Source organism: Aotus nancymaae, unplaced genomic scaffold, assembly GCF_030222135.1.
Source record: "Aotus nancymaae isolate 86718 unplaced genomic scaffold, 86718_ANA_hifiasm-v0.15.2.pri h1tg000018l, whole genome shotgun sequence".
Classification (NCBI taxonomy): domain Eukaryota; kingdom Metazoa; phylum Chordata; class Mammalia; order Primates; family Aotidae; genus Aotus; species Aotus nancymaae.
In genome coordinates this window covers 6,873,122-6,893,738 of record NW_026988430.1, presented here as the reverse complement: position 1 = coordinate 6,893,738, position 20,617 = coordinate 6,873,122, and the positions used below count along the sequence as shown (strand labels likewise).

General features: G+C 46.0%; 1 pseudogene; it reads left to right on the top strand.

Moving 5' to 3' along the window:
* The first annotated feature begins 114 nt into the window (after window positions 1-114).
* LOC105723588 (lipid scramblase CLPTM1L-like) lies at window positions 115-15,959 on the top strand (annotated as a pseudogene).
* Window positions 15,960-20,617: the final 4,658 nt, after the last annotated feature.

The window sequence follows — 20,617 nt, the reverse complement described above, 5'->3', positions numbered from 1 at the left end:
GTCCCACCGAGGCTCTTCGGTTTTTCCTGCACTAAAAGCCTGAAGGTGGACCCAGCAGTCCGCAGGCTCGCGAGCCCTTCAAGTCATTCTGAGGCGCCCTCCAGTCTGAGAGCTATGCTCACGGCGTCACCTCCCCCCTCTGCAAGGGGCCCGGTCAGGCCTATGGCGTTCGCTGCACCCAGCCCCCCACCCCCCGCCCCGCTGCACCCTCACGCCCAGCGCCTCCCCCAGGACACCGCGGAGGCGCCTGGAACTCAGCAGGGTCAACATCACACTCAGCATCTTCCTTCCCTCACCGCCTCTTCTCCAGGGTGCCTCATGGCCAGGGGCTGGAAAGTGCCACTGTGTTTCTTGACATGGAAGTGGCCTAAGACCTTAGTGAAATAACAGGACCTTTGGTCATATTTGAGGGCGTGAGGATCAAACGAGGAGGAAGGAGCGGATCCAGGGAAACTAACCAACCCTGGCAGGATGCAGTGCACAGGTAGAGGGGCGAGCCTAGACCAGCGGTTCTCCACCAGGGCCGGTGCTGCCCTTCCCCGCCGCCCCGCAGACATCTAGGGAGGTCTGGAGACCCCACCTGAAGGACAGGACTGCCCCGCAAGGAAGAATGACCCCGGCCCAAATACGAAGGCCTGGGCTGGTCCGCAGCAACCCCTTTGTTCTGAGAGGAGAGGAGGAAAGAACAAAAGAAGAGAGATGAAGCTTTGGTTTGTTAGAGGAAACTTGAAGAAATTTTCACTGGAAAGGAGGAGAGAAAGAGGAAGAAGATGTCTCTAAACATGAGCAAACCGGCTGACCGCGGATTTCCCCATACCGAAGTCATGAGTCCTAGTTATAATAAATTCCTAATAAAAAATCCGGTTTATCCCTGCAATAAACTTGTCTTATTTTTAAAAGTATACTGTTTGATTCTGTTTGCTAATATTTTGTTTATAAATTTTGCGTTGATACTCAAAAATGAAATGAGCAATACTTTTGAATGTCTAATGTTGTTTGGTTTCAAAATCAACCAAATTTTTTGCTCACATCACAAAAAATTTGGAACCAAGATAGGAGGAGTGCTTGAGGCCAGAAGTTTGAGACCAGTCTAGGAAACATAGTGAGACCCCTATCTCTACCAAAAAAAAAAAAAAAAAAAAAGGCACTTTTGCTTTTTCCTTGTACTCTGAACAATTTAAGGAGCATTAAAATTAAAATTATCTATTTGTTGAGGTTTGATCATTTCCCGGTTGAAAATGTCACTTCCAGCCTGATGCTTTCTTTGGGGAAGGTAACTCTTTGAAGGCTAGAAATGTTTCTTTTGTGGCAATTTTATAATTTACATTTTAAAAATTCTAATAGAGTTAATTTTGATAAATCATGTATTTTTTAAAACAAATTATCCTTTATTTTCCAGATATTCAAGTGTATGTGCATAAAGTTGAGGAAAGTAGTCTTTTTTGAACCTTTTAACTTCTCCCAAATACCTTATTTTCGGTATTTTTGCTTTCTTTATTTTGTTAACTTTTAAAATGGTATTTTTTTCAAAGAACCAACTCTTAGATTTATGTTTTCAGTTATACTGAAGACTTTTTCTTCTTTTAAAAATATTTTTCTCGGGGCCAGGCGCGGTGGCTCACGCCTGTAATCCCAGCACTTTGGGAGGCTGAGGCGGGTGGATCACGAGGTCAAGAGATCGAGACCATCCTGGTCAACATGGTGAAACCCCGTCTCTACTAAAAATACCAAAAAAAAAAAAATTAGCTGGGCATGGTGGCGCGTGCCTGTAGTCCCAGCTACTCAGGAGGCTGAGGCAGGAGAATTGCCTGAACCCAGGAGGTGGAGGTTGCGGTGAGCCGAGATCGCGCCATTGCACTCCAGCCTGGGTAACAAGAGCGAAACTCCGTCTCAAAAAAAAAAAAGAGTGGACCTCCACCTCCCAGCACAGGCAAAACCACACGCCTCCCTACATCTGTGTCCCACCCTGTGTCTTCTCCTCTCACCATGGATCAACGGTCCGGGCTCAGAGCCAGAGCCAGGCCTCCCTGGAGCTCTGGATCCACCACCCGTGGCTTCTCAGGCGGGGCCGCAGCAGCTCCCCTGCGCCCCTGCACCATCAGTTCCTCCCCTCCCCGGGTGACTCCCAACAATACATAAATTTAGTAACGTTTCTCCCATGCGGTAATGTCTCTCAGCCTCACTTCTCCCCCAGCTACTATCTCATGTGTTTCTTTCCATTCTCTGTAAAATTTCTGAAAGCGTTATCTCTGTGTGCCGACTCTTATTTTTCTCCTCCCATTCTCTGCTGAGTCCTTCTAGCAGACTCTCGCCCCAGTCACTCCATGAAATGACCTCTGCACTGCCACATGCAATGGTCAATGTTCAATTCCTAATTTTACTCCATCTTTCAGCAGCATTTGGCCTGGCTGATCACTCCCTGTTCTTTTTTTTTTTTTAAGACGGGGTTTCACCATGTTGGTCAGGCTGGTCTTGAACTCCAGACCTCTGGTGATCCGCCCGCCTTGGCCTCCAAAGTGCTTGGATTACAGGCGTGAGCCACCACGCCCAGCCTCACTCCCTGTTCTTAAAAATAACTTTTCTCAAGCCAAGCGCGTGGCTCACGCCTGTAATCCAAGCACTTCGGAGGCCAAGGTGGGTGGATCACCTGAGGTCGGGAGTTCAAGACCAGCCAGACCAACATGGTGAAATCCCGTCTTAAAAAAAATAAAAAATAATAATAATAAAATAACTTTTCTCATCTGGGTGTGGTAGCTCATGTCTGTAATCCCAGCATTTGGGAGGCTGAGATGGGTGGATCACCTGAGGTCAGGAATTTGAGACCAGCCTGACCAACATAGGGAAACCCCATCTCTACTAAAAGATACAAAATTAGCCAGGTGTGGTGGTGCATGCCTATAATCCCAGCTACTTGGGAGGCTGGGGCAGGAGAATTGCTTGAACCCGGGAGGCCGAGATTGTGGTGAGCTGAGATCACGCCATTGCACTCCACCATGAGCAATAAGAGCAAGACTTTGTCTCAAAATAAAAATAAAAAAAAAAGGACTTTTCTCAGCCAGGTGTGATAGCTCACATCTGTAATCCCAACACTTTGGGAGGCCAAGGTGGGAGGATCACGAGAGCCCAGAAGTTCAACATCAGCCTGGGCAACATGGCAAGACCCTATCTCTACAAAAACTAACAAGTAGCCAGTGTGATGGCATGCAACTGTAGTTTCGGCTACTTAGGAGGCTGAGGCAGGAGGATCACTTGAGCCTCCTGCCTTAGCTGCAGTGAGCCATGATTGCACCACTGCACTCCAGCCTGAGTGAGAGTGAGAACCTGTCTCAAAAAAAAACAAAATACAAAACTTTTCTCAGCACATTCCTGTGAGTCTGTCGCTGCTTCAGGCTGCACAGGTTCAGTCTCCTTTGCTGGTTCTTCCTCATCCTCCTCCTGACCTCTTGACCTCGAAGTGCCCCGGAGTACAGGCTTTAGACGGCCTCTCTATCTATACTCACTCCACTCATAAACTCCTCCTGTCTTGTGGCTTTAAATGCCATCTGTAGACTGATGGCTCCATATTTCTATCTCTTGCTGGATGAGTGTTCTCCTCCCAACTCCACACTCATATATCCAACTCGTAAATAGCATCTCCAATGGGTAATATGCTCAAAAGTCAATTCCTACTTTTCTCCCTAAACTTGCTTTCCTGCAGTCTCCACCATCTTAGCTAATGTCAAATCTAACCTGGAGGCAAAGACTTTGCAGTCATTCTTTTTTTTTTTTTTGAGATGGAGTCTCACTCTGTCACCCAGGCTGGAGTGCAGTGGTGAGATCTCAGCTCACTGTAACTTCTGCCTCCCAGGTTCAAGTGATTCTCCTGGCTAGCCTCCTGAGTAGCTGGGACTACAGGCACGTGCCACCACACCTGGCTCATTTTCTTGTATTTTTAGTAGAGACGGGGTTTCACCATGTTAGCCAGGATGGTCTCGATCTCCTGACCTCGTGATCCACCCACCTCGGCCTCCCAAAGTGCTGGGATGACAGGAGTGAGCCACCGTGCCCGGCCAATTCTTGACTCTTTTCTTTTACACACCGTATCTAATCTTTCTGCATATCCAGTCGACCCTCAAATCCAGTTAGCTCTCATCATCTCGCCTGCTACTGCCTGGTCCAGGCCCTCTTCCTCTCTCACCTGAATCATTGCAGCCTTCTCCTCACTGGTCTTTTGGTTCTGTTTTCACTCCACCTCAGCGTAGTCTACAGAGCAGTCAGAGGGATCCTTTTAAAGTGTAAGTCACATCCTGTCCCTGCTCTGCTCAAAACCCTGTCATGGTTCACGTTTTAATCTGTCAGATTAAAAGCCAGAGTCTTTCCAGTGACCTACATGATCTGCCCATGATCGCCTCCCACTTCTTTCCCCTTGCTCCCTCCACTCCAGCCCTGCAACCATCCTGTTTCCTGAACATCCCAGATTTTGCTTCTTCAGAGCCTTTGTATTTGCTGTGCCCTCTGCCAGGAATGTTTTTGTAGAAGTCACCTGGCTGTCTCCTACACTTCCTTCCTAACCATCATGTTTAAAAATCACACAAACAGGCCAGGTGCAGGGGCTCATGCCTGTAATGCCAGCACGTTGGGAGGCCAAGGCAGGTGGATCACAAGGTCAGGAGTTTGAGACCAGCCTGGCCAATATGGTGAAACCCAGTCTCTACTAAAAATACAAAAATTAGCCGTGTGTGGTGGCACATGCCTGTAAACCCAGCTACCTGAGAGGCTGAGGCAGGAGAATCACTTGAATCCAGGAGGTAGAGGTTGCAGTGAGCTGAGGTCATGCCATTGTACTCCAGCACTCTAGCCTGGATAACAAGGGTGAAACTCTGTCTTAAAAAAACAAACAAACAAAAAAGTCATTAATTTGGCCAGGCATGGTGGCTCATGCCTGTAATCCCAGCACTTTGGGAGGCCAAGATGGGTGGATCAACAAGGTCAAGAGATCCAGACCATCCCGGCCAACTTGGTGAAACCCCATCTCTACTAAAAATACAAAAATTAGCCAGGCGTGGTGGCAGGCACCTGTAATCCCAGCTACTTGGGAGGCTGAGGCAGGAGAATTGCTTGACCCTGAGAGGCAGAGGTTGCAGTGAGCTGAGATTGCACCATTGCACTCCAGCCTGGGCGACAGAGAGAGAATCAGTCTCAAAAAAAAAAAAAAAAAAAACACACACACACACACACACACAAACACACTTATCTTCATATTCTGTTTCCAAGTTTTATTTTTCTCCAGAATACATTTTTTTAACAAAAATTCTGTTGTCCCCCAACTAGAATGGGTATCTCCTGCAGGTAGCCACTTTTAGTCCTCTCATCCAAATACTCCCCAGGCCTGACCCTGCTTAGCTTCTGAGAGCAGGAGGGATCAGGCCTGTTCAGGGTGGGATGGCGCAGGCATTTTGATCCTATTTTATTCATTGCTGTTCTGTTGATTCTCTTTTGTTCCTCCTCAGTACTGAGAACATACTTGCACAAAATAAGCGTTCAATAAATATTTGTTGAATGAATGAATTGCTGAATGAATTAATCTCAGAAATACAGGACTGGTTCTACATTAGAACATTTGTCAAGGTCATTCTCTGTCATTGTAACACATTAAGGGAGGAAAATGTTGTACCCTAAATCACTTCATAAAATAAATACCGATTTCTGTTTTCAAAAACTCTTAGTGGCCGGGCTTGGTGGCTCACGTCTGCAATCCCAGCATTTTGGGAGGCTGAGGCAGGCAGATCACTTGAGGTCAGGAGATTAAGACCAGCCTGACCAACATGGTGAAACCCCATGTCTACTAAAAATACAAAAATTAGCTGGGCGTGGTGGCAGGTGCCTGTAGTCCCAGCTACCTAGGAGGCTGAGGCAGGAGAATGGCTTGAACCAAGGAGGCAGAGGTTGCAGTGAGCCGAGATCATGCCGTTGCACTCCAGCCTAGGTGACAGAGCAGGACTCTGTCTCAAAACAAAATACAGTAAAACAAACAAACAAAACAGCTCTTATTGAGCTTAGGAATTCAAGGAAAATTCTCAAACCAAATAGATAATCTAGCTACCAGAAGCCTTCAGTAAACCTTAACACTCCACGGTGAAACATTAGAAACATTCCTACTAAAAGGCCAAGAATGTCTGCAATCTTCATGGCTAGTCCAAGAAGTCAAAAAGAAGAAATGAGCAGTGATTAAAAAAACAAAACAAAACACAAAACTACCCGTACAGAGGCTGGCGGCAAGGGCTGTGCAGGACTTGCCCGGAGCAGGTGGACGGCCACGCCCCTGACTCCCCCCTGTGAAGCCTGCCCAACGGGCTGGAGGATGCTCCAGTGTGTGAGTGGTGGGATGCGGGGTGTTTCCTCCGCCAGGGAGTTGTATCAGGGAGATCCTCCCAGCTTCACACTTTGGCAACTGGGGCTTTGGAATGTGACTTATCTTCTGTCTAAGGGTCAATCCACCCTTTGATATATGATGCAAAGGCGAGAGAACAGCCCAAATCAGGACACTGCCCATCGCTGTGGAGGTGGACAGTGACGGTGCTGGGGCCCTAGCCAGACCTTTCATGCTGAAAGGCGGTGGTTGTGCTTCCTACTTCTTGTCCATCCAGGACTTCCTTTGCCTGTTGCTGAACCTGCCTCTTTTAATTTTTTAAATTAAAACAAATTTTTAGAACTATTTGAACCCGCTTTTGAACCCTGCTATGGTTTGAATGTTTGTCCCCTGCCAAACTCATTTTGAAACTTAATCCCCAAAGTGGCAATGTTGAGATGGGGCTTTAGCAGTGATTGGATCACGAGGGCAGAGCCCTCACGAGTGGATTAATGGATTCATGGGCTGTCATGGGAGTGTCATCAGTGGCTTTACAAGAGGAAGAATTAAGACCTGAGCTAGCTGGGCCAGGCTTGGTGGCTCACGCCTGTAATCCCAGCACTTTAAGAGACTGAGGCAGGTGGATCACCTGAGGTCGGGAGTTCAAGACCAGACTTGCCAATATGGTGAAACCCCATCTCTACCAAAAATACAAAAGTTAGCTGGGTGTGGTGGTGCATGCCTGTAATCCCAGGTACTCAGGAGGCTGAGGCAGGAGAATCGCTTGAACCGGGGAAGCAGACATTGCAGTGAACCCAGATCAAGCCACTGCATTCCAGCCTGGGCAACAAGAGCGAAACTCTGCCTCAGAAAAAAAAAAAAACAAAAAACAAGACCTGAGCTAGCATGGTCAGCCCCTTCACCGTGTGATGTCTTACACTGCCTGGAGTCCCCACCACCAAGAAGGCTCTCAGCAGATACAGCTCCTCAACCTTGGACTTCTCAGCCTCCATAACTGTAAGAAATAAATGCCTTTCTTTATAAATTACCCAGTTTCAGATACTGTTATAAACAACAGAAAGCAAACTAAGACAAACTCTCATGATTATAGTGCCAAGCCATTCCAATAACTTCTTTCATGCTTAAGAGAGCCAAAGTTTATTTCTGTTGCTTGCAACCAAGAAATTTGGCTGGTGCAATGACGCTTCCACGCATGATGGCAATCGCTCTTGTTACCCAGGCTGGAGTGCAATGGCGCGATCTCGGCTCACCGCAACCTCCGCCTCCTGGGTTCAGGCAATTCTCCTGCCTCAGCCTCCTGAGTAGCTGGGACTACAGGCGTGCGCCACCATGCCCAGCTATTTTTTTTTTTTTTTTTTTTTGTATTTTTAGTAGAGACCGGGTTTCACCATGTTGACCAGGATGGTCTCGATCTCTTGACCTCGTGATCCACCCGCCTCGGCCTCCCAAAGTGCTGGGATTACAGGCGTGAGCCACCGCGCCCGGCCCAAAATAGTTTTTTTGTTTATTTATTTACTTATTTTTGAGACCGTCTGATTCTGTCGCCAGACTGGAGTGCAGTTGAGCGATTGCGGCTCACTACAACCTCCCCTCCCCCGCCCCCACTACCCCACCCCAACTCCCGGCTCATGCGACCCTTCCACCTCAGCCTCCGGAGTAGCTGGAACCACAAGCGCGTGCCACTATGCCCAGCTAATTGTTTCTTTGTAGACACGAGGTCTGTACATGTTGTCCAGGCTGGTTTCGAGCTCCTGGGCTTAAGCCATCCACCCGCAGAGACCTCCCAAAGTGCTGGGATTACAGGCATGAGCCACCCACCGCGCCTAATCGGGTTTTTCATTTTTCGTTTTTGTTTATTTTAGAGAGAGGGTCTCGCTGCTGCCCAGGCTGGAGTGTAGTGGCTGTTCACAGGTGCAGTTCTAGAGCACTGCACCAGCTCCTGGGCTCTAGCCATCCTTCCGAGTAGCTGTAGCTGGGATTTCTGGCGCGCCACCGCGCGGGGCGCAGAACGGGTTTTTATATTGGGGGTTATGCTGCCACCTAGAGGATTTATGTAGTACTGAACTGTGTGCGCAGACATTGGGCAAACTGGAGGCTGCGTTTAACAGAATAAAGCAGAATTCCTTGGAGTTTTAACAAAACCGTTTGGATGTTTTATGCTAGGAATTACAACTTTGGGTTATGGACTCATTTTAAGATGTGCTGAAACAGACCGGGCGCGGTGGCTCACGCCTGTAATCCCAGCACTTTGGGAGGCAAGGCAGGCGGATCACCTGAGGTTGGGAGTTCAAGACCAGCCTGATCAACATTGAGAAACCCCGTCTCTGCTGAAAATACAGAATTAGCCGGGCGTAGTGGCGCATGCCTGTAATCCCTGCTACTCGGGAGGCTGAGGCAGGAGTATTGCTTGAACCTGGGAAGCAGAGTTTGTGGTGAGCCAAGATTGTGCCACAGCACTCCAGCCTGGGTAACAAGAGCGAAACTCCGCCTCAAAAAAAAAAAAAAAAAAATGTGATCTAACAATGGACATTTTTTCTAAGACATGCACATGCCGGCCAGGCGCGGTGGCTCACGCCTGTAATCCCAGCACTTTGGGAGGCTGAAGCAGGTGGATCACGAGGTCAAGAGATCGAGACCATCCTGACCAACATGATGAAACCCCATCTCTACTAAAAATACAAACATTAGCCAGCCATGATGGCCCACACCTGTAATCTCAGCTACTTGGGAGGCTGAGGCAGGAGAATGGCTTAAACCCAGGAGGCAGAGGTTGCAGTGAGCCAATATTGCATGACTGCACTTCAGCCTGGGAGACAGAGTGAGATTCTGTCTCAAAACAAAACAAACAAACAAGGAAAAGAACATGTCACTGAAGTGTAGGCCTGAGGAAAAGAAGCAAAATATTAATGAAATTTTTTTCTGACCAGTGTCAGAAATTATAATTGGCCTCCAAGCTGTCAATGCCTTCGACTCTGCAATTGCCCAATTCTCAAAAGGATACAGGGTTTGGACATCAGATTTTGGGTAAACATACTCACACGGGCAGAAGAAAAAAACACTGTGCCCATATGGATTAAGACTGGAGGAGCCCTAGATGAACAAAACCACCAGATAATATGGAATGCAGTTTCAAAGCTAGGATCAGTTAGAGGAAGACAGCAATTTATAGAGGAGCTTCACTGGGAAAACTTCTTTGCAAAACCAGACACCTCTATGTCTTGTCTCCAAGAGCTCTGACAGAGAGAGGGCAGTCAGGTAGGTGGGTGAGTGCTCAGCACCAGTGACACTGTGGAGTCAAGACACCCATCACAATGGGCCCCTGCTTGGTTCAGCAGGGCTCAGAGTCAGTGCCCTCCACCCCGTGAAGTGTCAACATGCGTGCATGCAGTGTTTGTGCATGTCAGCATGCACGTGTATGTGGGTGAACACATATGTGCATGTGTGTGTCACTGCTTTGGCTGGGCCAGGCTGCCCCACTCACATGAGCACCCAGGACACTGGGTCACCCTTGCCACTGTCTTCCACCTTGGGACCCATGGCCATTATCAGAGCATTCACAGGTGCTCCCTAACTTCAGACCTCCCCATCCAGGAAGCTCCTGGAATTGCAGATGGGGATGTGGGGGAGAAGGTTGAGGGTTGGGTCAAAGGGCAAAGGGCAGGGCCCCCTCCCTAGTAGGGGACTTAGCTAGGCTGTAAAGTGCTAGGTGTGTGAGTCAGGGCTGGATTCCACATACCTGCTCACCTCCTCCTCCCAGCAGCCCTCTGGAGTGCTTTAGCTTAAAGTAAAAGGTTAGAGAGTCAGCAAATTGTAAACATAACTGTGCTTTTTTATACTCTAATGACATTAGATAGCTGTGGATCTCCAGAAATATGTATTTGCATGCATAAGTTCTATATTGAAATACCCAGGTTTGGAATCCTTTGGGTAACTTATTTTTTATCAACCAGAAATAATATTAAAATTGCAAAGATTTATTATGATGTATATTATTTGTTATAATGGCAAAAATGAATTCAAATCCATTTACTAAAGTGTAATATAGTATAGGAGAGAGATCCAAGATGGCTGATCACTAGCAGCTCGGGCACGTAGCTCACAGTGAAAGCGCAGAGAACGAGAGGACGCCACACTTTCAGACGAATATTTGTTGCTCACAAACCAGGAGATTCCCAGTGGAGGAGCCCCACGGGTCGCCAGGGCGACTCTTGTGGCCGGCGTGACGGTTTTGCTGGCGCCTTAGCGCACCAGTTCTTGGTGCAGAGTCCGGAGATTCCCGGGCAGAAAAGCACCATCAATCTTAACACCGCTGTTTTGGCCGGCGCAGTGGATTGCTCAGATTTCGGCTCTGGGAATCAAAAGTTGGACGTCCGCTCAGAGACCTAGTTAGAAAGTCGGCAATTACAAAGACGACAGAGGGATAAATATATAATGAAGAGAAGAAACCAGCCTAAAAAGGCAGAGAATACTCAAAATCAGAATGCCTCTCCCTCTACAGGGGATCGCAATTCCTCATCAGTAACGGAACAAGGCTTAATGGAGAACGAGTGTGTTCCAATAACAGAAGCAGGTTTCAAAATGTGGGTGATAAGAAACTTCCGTGAATTAAAAGAACTTGTTCTAACCCAATGCAAAGAAACTAAGAACCTTGAAAAAAGGTTTGATGAAATGCTAACGAGAATGGACAATTTAGAGAGGAATATAAGTGAACTGATGGAGCTGAAAAACACAACACGAGAACTTCGCGAAGTATGCACAAGTTTAAACAGTCAAATTGATCAAGCAGAAGAAAGGATATCAGAAGTCAAGGACCAGCTCAGTGAAATGAAACGAGAAGACAAGATTGGAGAAAAAAGGATGAAAAGGAATGAGCAAAGTCTCCAGGAAATATGGGACTATGTGAAAAGACCTAATTTACATTTGATAGGTGTACCTGAATGTGATGAAGAGAATGAATCCAAGTTGGAAAATACTCTTCAGGATATCATTCAGGAAAACTTTCCCAAGCTAGCAAGGCAGGGTAATATTCAACTCCAGGTAATATAGAGAACACCACAAAGATATTCTTCAAGAAGACTAACCCCAAGGCACATAATTGCCAGATTTATTAGGGTTGAAATGAAGGAGAAAATACTAAGGGCAGCCAGAGAGAAAGGTCAGGTTATCCATAAAGGGAAACCTATCAGACTTACAGCAGATCTCTCAGCAGAAACCCTACAAGCCAGAAAAGAGTGGGGACCAATATTTAATATCCTTAAAGAAAAGAACTTTCAATCCAGAATTTCATATCCAGCCAAACTAAGCTTTACAAGCGAAGGAAAAATTAAATCTTTTGCGAACAAACAAGTACTTAGAGAGTTCACCACCACCAGGCCTGCTTTACAAGAGCTTCTGAAAGAAGCACTATACATATAAAGGAGCAACCAATATCAGCCTTTCCAAAAATATATCAAAAAGCAAAGAGCATTAACACAATGAAAAATGTATTTTCTTCCCTTATTCCTTCCTGTCTACATCATTAAGTATAATTATTGGTATAAAAGAGGTTTTCAATACCCATTACTAAATTGCATTCTAGCCTGGGCAAGAAAGCAATACTCCCATTCTCTCTCTCTCTCTTTCTCTTCCTTTTTCTTCCTCTTCTTCATTCTTTTTTTTCTAAAAAAAAAATTAAAAATAATAAAATAAAATAAAAATAATATAGTATAATATAAAATAATCCTAGTATTCTACTACTCAGTGATTTATCTCAAAGAGAATACATGTTTGGATCTACCACACAGTCCAAAAAAATGAAATAAAAATAACAATCTGGAAATCCCTCTCCTGAAGGTCTGCTCCCTAACCACCACCCATCTGTCTTGCCAAAGCAAATAATCACCTGGTTTTTAGCAGCCCCAATTAGTGCTGCCTGTTTCATAAATGGATTCATGGAGGGCCATTCAGTAGGAATGCGTGTGTGTGTGGCTTCTTTGGCCCAGCATCACATTTGTGACGCTCCTTCATGTGCTTTCATGAAGCAGTTCATTTCTTTTCCCTGCTCGGTGGTGCTCTGCATGAATATGGCACATCTCTCAATTCTACTGTTGGTGGACACTGGTTTGTTTCCAGTTTGGGGCTATTAGCAATAAAGGCACTATGAACATTCTTGTTCATTTCTTTTGGTACACATGTATAGATATTTTAATTAAGTACAGACCTACAAATAAAATAGCTTGGTCATAGTAACTGCCTATGTTCAAATGCAATGCATGTCACCAAAAATTTCAGCTAGGAGGAAAAACTCAAGAGCTCTGTTGTACGTGTTGACTATAGTTAATAACAATGTGGTAATGCTTGAAATCGCTAAGACAGCAGATTTTAAATGTTTTCACCGCACAAAAAACGGTAAGTATCTAAGGTAACTGATACGCTATGTGCTTGATTTAGCCATTCTGCAATGTATGTCTGTGGCTATAGATATATATATACACACACACACACACACAGAGATTTCACTATTCTACAATGTGTGTGTGTGTGTGTGCATATACATAAAATGTAGTACACCAGAAATACATACAATTTATCAATTAAATTTTTTTAATTCCAAAATTTTTTTCACTAATATACAACCCAACCACAAGTTTAAGAGCATTCTAATTAGATGTCCTTTCCGACACCTGGCTTTGTCAGTTTCTTTGATATAGTCTGGATAGTGGGTAATGTTATTTTTATTTATTTTGGTCTTCTAATTATTAAAAGGCCTGAGACCATTTTCATATATGTTTATTGAAAATATATGTAATCAGGCTGAGCACAGTGGCTCATACTTGTAATCCCAGCACTTTGGGAGGTCGAGGCAGGCGGATCACTTGAGGTCAGGAGTTCGAGATCAGCCTGGCCAACATGACAAAACCTGTCTTTACTAAAAATACAAAAAAATTAGCCGGTAGTGGTGGCAGGCACCTGTAATCCCAGCTACTCGGGAGGTTGAGGCAGGAGAATTGCTTGACCCCGGGAGGCGGAGGTTGCAGTGAGCGGAGAGCGCCATTGCACTCCAGCCTGCAGGACAAGAGCAAAACTCGGTCTCAAAAAAAAGTTAGCTGGGCGTGCTGATGCACACCTGGAATCCCAGCTACTTGGAGCCTGACCAGGAGAATCGCTTGACCCCGGGAGGCGGAGGTTGCGGTGAGCGGAGATGGTGCCACTGCATGCCAGCCTGAGTGAAACTCCATCTCAAGAAACCAAAACAAGACAAAACAAAACAAAAAAGAAAACGTATATAATCGTATTTTCAGGGGTCTGTGCAATTTTTTAAACTTTTTCTACGGTGATAATCTTTCTAAATGATCTTTGAGAAGTTTTTAAAAATAAATTCTTGATAAAATAAATTGTGATCTATCTTTGAGAAAGAACTTATTGCCGAGTGCCATGTCTCACACTTGTAATCCCAGCACTTTGGGAGGCCGAGGTGGGCGGATCACCTGAAGTCGGAAGCTCGAAACCAACCTGACCAACGCGGTGAAACCCTGTCTCTATTAAAACTACAAAAATTAGCCAGGTGTGGTGGCGCGTGCCTGTAATCCAGCTACTCAGGAGGCTAAGCCAGGAGAATCACTTGAACCTGGGAGGTGGAGGTTGCAGTGAGCCGAGATCGCTGCCACTGCACGCCAGCGTGGGCGACAAGAGCGAAACTCTGTCTCAAAAAAAAAAAAGAGAGAAAGGAAAAGGAAAGAGATTATTAATGGATAATCAATCATTGGCGACGTGTTTTAGGTAAGATAGCAAAAAGGGTCTTTTGACATAGTTGTGTTATAAGCATTTTTGCCTTGTATTTTTACAGAATGGGTCTAACTTTGGGTCAATATATGTATTCACTTAATTTTTAATTTGAAAGAAACCGGGGCGGCAAGCAGTCAGCAGCGCGCGGCGCATTCGTTCCCCCGCAGCGGTGGCGGCGGTGGCGGAGGCGGCGGCCGGAGCGGCGGGCTGGGCGCCGGGCGGGTGGCGCCCGCGGCTGAGAGTCGGGCGGGCCGGGGGCTCCGGGCGCGGGGCCGCCTTGTAGAGGGATCGCGGCTCCTTCACCAGCCTAGTGCTGGGCGAGCTGGTGGTCTGCGTGGTGCGCACCTGCTGGGTCCTGCCGGACATCGTCTACACCCGCCCGTGCTCCGGCGACGCCAGCTGCATCCAGCCCTACCTAGCGCGGCGGCCCCAGCTACAGCTGAGCGTGTACCCCACGACGGGGTCCCACCTGGGTGCTGAGAACAACATCGACCTGGTCTTGAAGGTGGAAGTCTTTGATGTGGAGTCCAAATTTGAAAGGACGGTTCATGTTTCTGTACCGAAGAAAACAAGAAATAATGGGACGCTGCATGCCTACATCCTCCTCCAGCACGCTGGGATCCTGCCTTGGCACGAGGGGAAGCAGGTGCACCCGTCGGTCCTCTGACCACCGCCATGGTCCCCAAGCTGGAAGAAATCAACCTGCTCCCTGGGGAATCTGATACGCAGCAGCAGATGGAGGCGGAGAAGAAGCCGACCGGCGCCCCGATGAGCCGCTGTCCCGCGGGAGACCGCGGCTGGCGCTGAACGTGACGGCGGACAGCTTCGTCTTCCGCTGGCCCTCCCTGCCCGCCCACGTGTATCTGCACATGAAGACGGTCCAGCTAGAGAAGACCGTGCACCACCTCCCCATCCTGCTCATCCGCCAGCTCGGCAACCGCGGGAAGGGCCTGAGGGTCGTAAACCGCTCCACACAGAGCTGCCCCTCCCGGTGTCCTACGACAAGGTCTCGCTGGGGCGGCTGCGCTTCTGGATCCACGTGCAGGACGCCATGGACTCCCTCCGGCAGTTCGGGTTTTCAGAGAAAGATGCTGATGAGGTGAAAGGAATTTTTGTAGATACCTGCTTGTACTTCCTGGCGCTGACCTTTTCTGTCGCAGCGTTCCATTTTCGCTTTGATTTCCTGACCTTTAAAAATGACATCAGTTTCTGGAAGAAGAAGAGCATGATTGACAAGTTCACCAAGGCAGTGCTCTGGAGCCGCTTCAGCACGTGGTCATCTTCCTGTTCCTGCTGGAAGCGCAGAGGAGCCTGCTGGTGCTGGTCCCAGCGGGCATGGGAGCCACTATGAAGGTGTGGAAAGTGAAGAAGGCATTGAAGATGACTGTTCCTTGTAGAGGCCTGAGACTGGAACTTCACTTTGGCACTTACAGAGACTCCAAGAGGAAAACCAAGGAGTACGATACTCAGGCCATGAAGAACTTGTCTTACCTGCTGTACCCTCTCTGCATGGAGGGTGCTATCTATTCGCTCCTGAACATCAAGCATAAGAGCTGGTACTCCTGGTTAATAACAGCTTTGTCAACAGGGTCTATGCCTTCGGCTTCCTCCTCATGCTGCTCCAGCTCTTCCTGAACTACAAGCTGAAGTCAGTGGCACATCTGCCCTGGAAGGCCTTCACCTACAAAGCTTTCAACACCTTCATTGACGTCTTTGCCTTCATCATCACCATGCCCACATGGTGTTTCTGGTCTACCTGTCCCAGCTTTATCCTGTGGACAAACACAGAGTGAACGAGTCAGGGGAGTCCTATGAGGAGGCCACGTGCACACCCCACACGGACTGAAGGCCGCCCACCCTTGGGGCTGCCCGGGCTGCTGCCAGCCAACTGCAACTTGAATTGTCAATGAGTATTTTTGGAAGCATCTCATGGAATTCCTAGACATTGCATCTTCTGTGTTGCCAGAATCCCTTTGGACATTGCTCAGACCTCTCCCAAGTTCCCTTCATGTCAGATTTGGAGCTGGTAGTGCTTACAATGCCCCCCACGTGTGAACATCTGTCTCGGTTACCGAGCTGCACACTGCCAGTCACCCTGAGTTGTGGTGGCTCCCGGCACACGAGTGTCCAGTGGGAGTTGGCAGACGCGGGAGCCCTCGCAGGTACGGGGGCTGTCGGATTAACACTTCAGGTGGTTTTTTTAAGTGCTCCTTATGTGAATTGCAAACACATATGGAATTCATTCCGTGTGGACTCTGGGATCGAAGGCTCTTTCCTCTTTTGAGAGTTGATTGTTTTAAAGCTTAATGTATGTATGTTTCTGTTTTTAAATACATTTTTTCTGGCTGTGGTATTTTTCTTGACCTGGTATAATAATGGAAAGTACTTCAGATATTTGAGTTTAACCCTTTTCCAGAAAGTAATACATAATATGGATTTATTTATGCATTAAAAGAGCAAATTAAAAAAAAAAAAAGAAAAAGAAAGAAACCTGAAACTTACACAAAGGATGCAATAGAATTACAAAGGATAGCCAGGTTCCTCTTAGTCAGATTGACACACCGTTAACATTTAATCCTGCTTGTTTTATCATTTGCTTTTTCTATATACAAATTTTTCTTGAATCATTTGAAAGTAAATTTCATACATTACTCTTTCTTTTTTTTTTTTTGAGACAGAGTTTCACTCTTGTTGCCCAGGCTGGAGTCTGATGCCCAAGCTCACCGCAACTTCTGCTCCCAGGTTCAAGTGATTCTCCTGCCTTAGCCTCCCAAGTAGCTGGGGTTACAAGCATGTGCCACCGTGCCCAGCTAATTCTGTATTTTTAGTAGAGACGGGGTTTATTCATGTTGGCCAGGCTGGTCTCAAACTCCCAACCTCAGGTGATCCATCCGCCTCGGCCTCCCAAAGTGCTGGGATTATAGGCATGAGCCACTGCACCTGGCCCACATTCCTCTTCCTTACCTCTAAATACTTCAATATACATTTCTCAATAATGAAGATATTATTAATACTTTATATAACCATGATATAGTTATCAATTGCAGTAAATTTAACATCAACACAATACTTTTCTCTACTCTATTGCTTGCAATCCAGTTTTTAAAAATTGAACCAATAATGTCTTTGGGGGACTGTCTCTCACACAAGACCTAGTCCAAGATTCTGTATTGCGTTTGCTTGTCATGATTCTTTAGTCTCTTTTAATTTGGCACAGTGATTCAGCTTTTCCTTGTCTTTCATGACAACATTTTAGAAGAATGCAGTCCTTTTAATAGTCCTCATTTTGGGGTTTGTCAAATATTTCCTTGTGACTAGATTCCAGTTATGCATTCCCAGCCAGAATAGTACACACCGCACGTTGTGGCCTTCTCGTGGCGTCACATCTGAGGCACACAATGTCCCTCTGCCACTTACTCATTATATTCATTTTGATCACATATCCAAAGTTTCTCCCAGTTCTTCCACTATTTAATTATTTTTTTGCTTTGCAATTGCTGATCATAACAAGCAATCTCTGGAAAAGATACTTGAATTCTAATCAAATACCCTGTTCCTCATCAAAATTTCCCCTTAGATTTAGTATGTGTTGATGATTCTTGTTTGAATCAGTCTTTAGTGTTATGGCTACAAAATGATAGTTTTCCAGCTCCAACATTCCCTTCGCATTTACACGTTGGCACCGGGTATTCTGCTGTAAGCAAGGGTCCTCTGTTATCGCTCATTTATTTACTTATTATCAATGTGAACTCATGGACCACTACTTTTTCAATGATTTACAATTCATCATTGTCTTGTTTTGCTGCTCAAATCGCACCAGATTTAGTCAGTGAGGTCTACTTCCTGTGTCTTTGTGACCTACCCTCATCATATTTTTGAGTACTTTTTTTTTTTTTCCTGAGATGTTCCAGGATCTTCTTGGAGAAGATCTCCTTTTCTTAGACCAGGAATAGGCCATTTTTTTGAGGAGCCTTGGTTCCTTTTAGTAGAGAACGATATCAGAAACCAAGATCTGGGCACATTGAAACTGAGGTGTCGTTGCTTTTAGCCCCTTTCGGTAGACAGAGCTAGGAAATGTGTGTGCTAAGGTGTAAAAGGGATGTGTGGCTGCAGGAGGTTATTTTATGTGTTTGTGAGTTTTGCTCGTCTGCTCAGTTGCCTGTCTATAGTAGAGAGTTCTGATTATCTATATCCCAGTTAATTTCTTTGGTTAGCAAATCTGTGATTAATATGAGTGGCTGCGAGCCTGGATGAAAACAATAATGGCAACAAAACTGTGCAGAAAAGTTAACATAGCAAGGCTCAGCCTGCTATCTTCAGAAAGATTTGCCTACAAGGTTGGCCACTGGCTGGCATCTGGGAACTATAACGTGGGGTTTATTCATTAAAATCTTTATGAAATCTTTAATTTAAAATATTGTATTTTAAAAGATTAAGCTTTGGTTGTGTTTGCTTAAGTGATAGTTTGTTCAACAAGAGAAAAGGAAAGATCATTCTTTGCCTTCTGTGTAATCTGCCCAAACAGTAGAGTTGTCTCTCCTCAGAACTATGGTTTTGTGCTTCGTGCTGTGTTACGCTTTTCATTATATGTAGGTATATATTTATATAAATGAACAAAGCCAGAACAGACCCTTATCTTGGAGCTTATGATATGGCACTCATAAAATGTAAGGAAACAGGAAATGTAAGGAATACTTGGGTTTGGTATGTCCCAAGGTTATTAATTAGTTCAAAATGATTGTAAGAGCTGCTCTGTTTATTGGAAGAGGTGTCAGATCAAAGAGAAGAGAAACCTTCCCTAGTTTAATTTTATATAGATATATTCCTAAAATAAATGCTTCAGAAACTGTATACTTACTTATGTTTGGAAGGGCCCTGGAGACGTCCACGTTGTATATAATGCGTTCTTACTCTCAGGGAAACACTGATCAACGCCTCTTTCAAATAGTCATGTGATACCCCAATAAAGGATTTTACTCTCCTTCGTTCTGATATTGTTAGTTATTATAATAAATTATAAATCATTAACTATAAATTCAGATGAATTAAATGGTGCTGAGAAAGCAAGAAATGATCTGATGAAGTCTTCTGAATTATATGAATCCAGTCATATCTGAAGCCAGATATCACCGTGGGTTTTTAAAAATTACAGTCCTGGATAACCCAGCAGGTTTGAGTCACTACACTATGAGATGCATAGGTCATAAGACTGGAAACTGAGTCAACCATACATGAAATTATGTTTTTGATATGGCAAAAGTAACTTTTTTTTTTTTGAGACAGAGTTTTGCTCTTGTTGCCGAGGCTGGAGTGCAATGGCGCAATCTTAGCTCATGGCAAACTCCGCTACCTGGGTTCAAGTGAGTTTCCTACCTCTGCCTACTGAGTAGCTGGGATTACAGGCATGCACCACCAAGCCAAGCTAATTTTTTTGTATTTTTAGTAGAGACGGGGTTTCTCCATGTTGGTCAGGCTGGTCTCGAACTCCTGACCTCAAGTGATATGCCCACCCCGACCTCCCAAAGTGCTGGGATTACAGGCATGAGCCACAGCGCCCAGCCGGCAAAAGTAATGTTTATGGTGGTGGCTGCCCTATATCATCTTGGGTCCCTAAATGACTACAGATGAGCAGACTCCCTGCCAGCCCACAAAAGGCAGGTGGCACAGGTTAGCACTAAGAACTGGCACCCTGGTGAGAGGTACATGTAGGATCCAGCCCTACAGGGTCCTTTGAGCCCCTCTCTGCTGGTGTGGAGATGAGAAACTGTAGACACAGAGATAGAGAAAAGAGAGTTTGGGCCCAGGGGTCCACTGCCAACCAAAGCACGGAGTCCGGCAGTGGCCCCGAGTGCCTGGACGCTCTTTTATTGTGTACAACGCTGGGGGCGGGGGAGGTAGGGTATGGCATTGGTGGTCAGTGATAGGGTCAAGTACATCACGTGTCATACAGGTAGGGGCCCAAGGCCTTCTCGTAGCGGAGATGAGGTAAGGAGCATGATGCGCCAGCACTTTTCCATACTTGTCAAGAAAGAACAAAGACATTAAGATTTATATTACTTTTACTGATTATCTCTTCTAAGAAGAAAGGAACCAGGTGCAGAAGTGGAAAATGAGAGTGGACATGGAACGTGACCACTGAAGCACAGCGTCACATAGAGACGATTAAACCCCCGGATGTCTGCGGGCCTCCCTGACAGCTGTCAGGCCTACCACAAGAACTTGGAGGAGCAGAGTTTTCTCCTAACTCCACTGAGGAAGGAGACATCTCGGCCATCTTTGAACGTCTCGTTCCCTAGCTGGCTAAACAGTGGGCACTTTCCCAGTGCTGGCACTGCCGCACAGCCCTTACACCAGCATGACAGAGGGCTTAAAGCATCTTGCTTTAGGGTTACTCCTTTCACAATGTCACCTGAGGTTCACACTTAACGACCTGAGAGGCATTAGTAAAAGAACTAAGATCACCTCTGAATAACTAAGATCACCTCTGAATGACTAAAATCACAT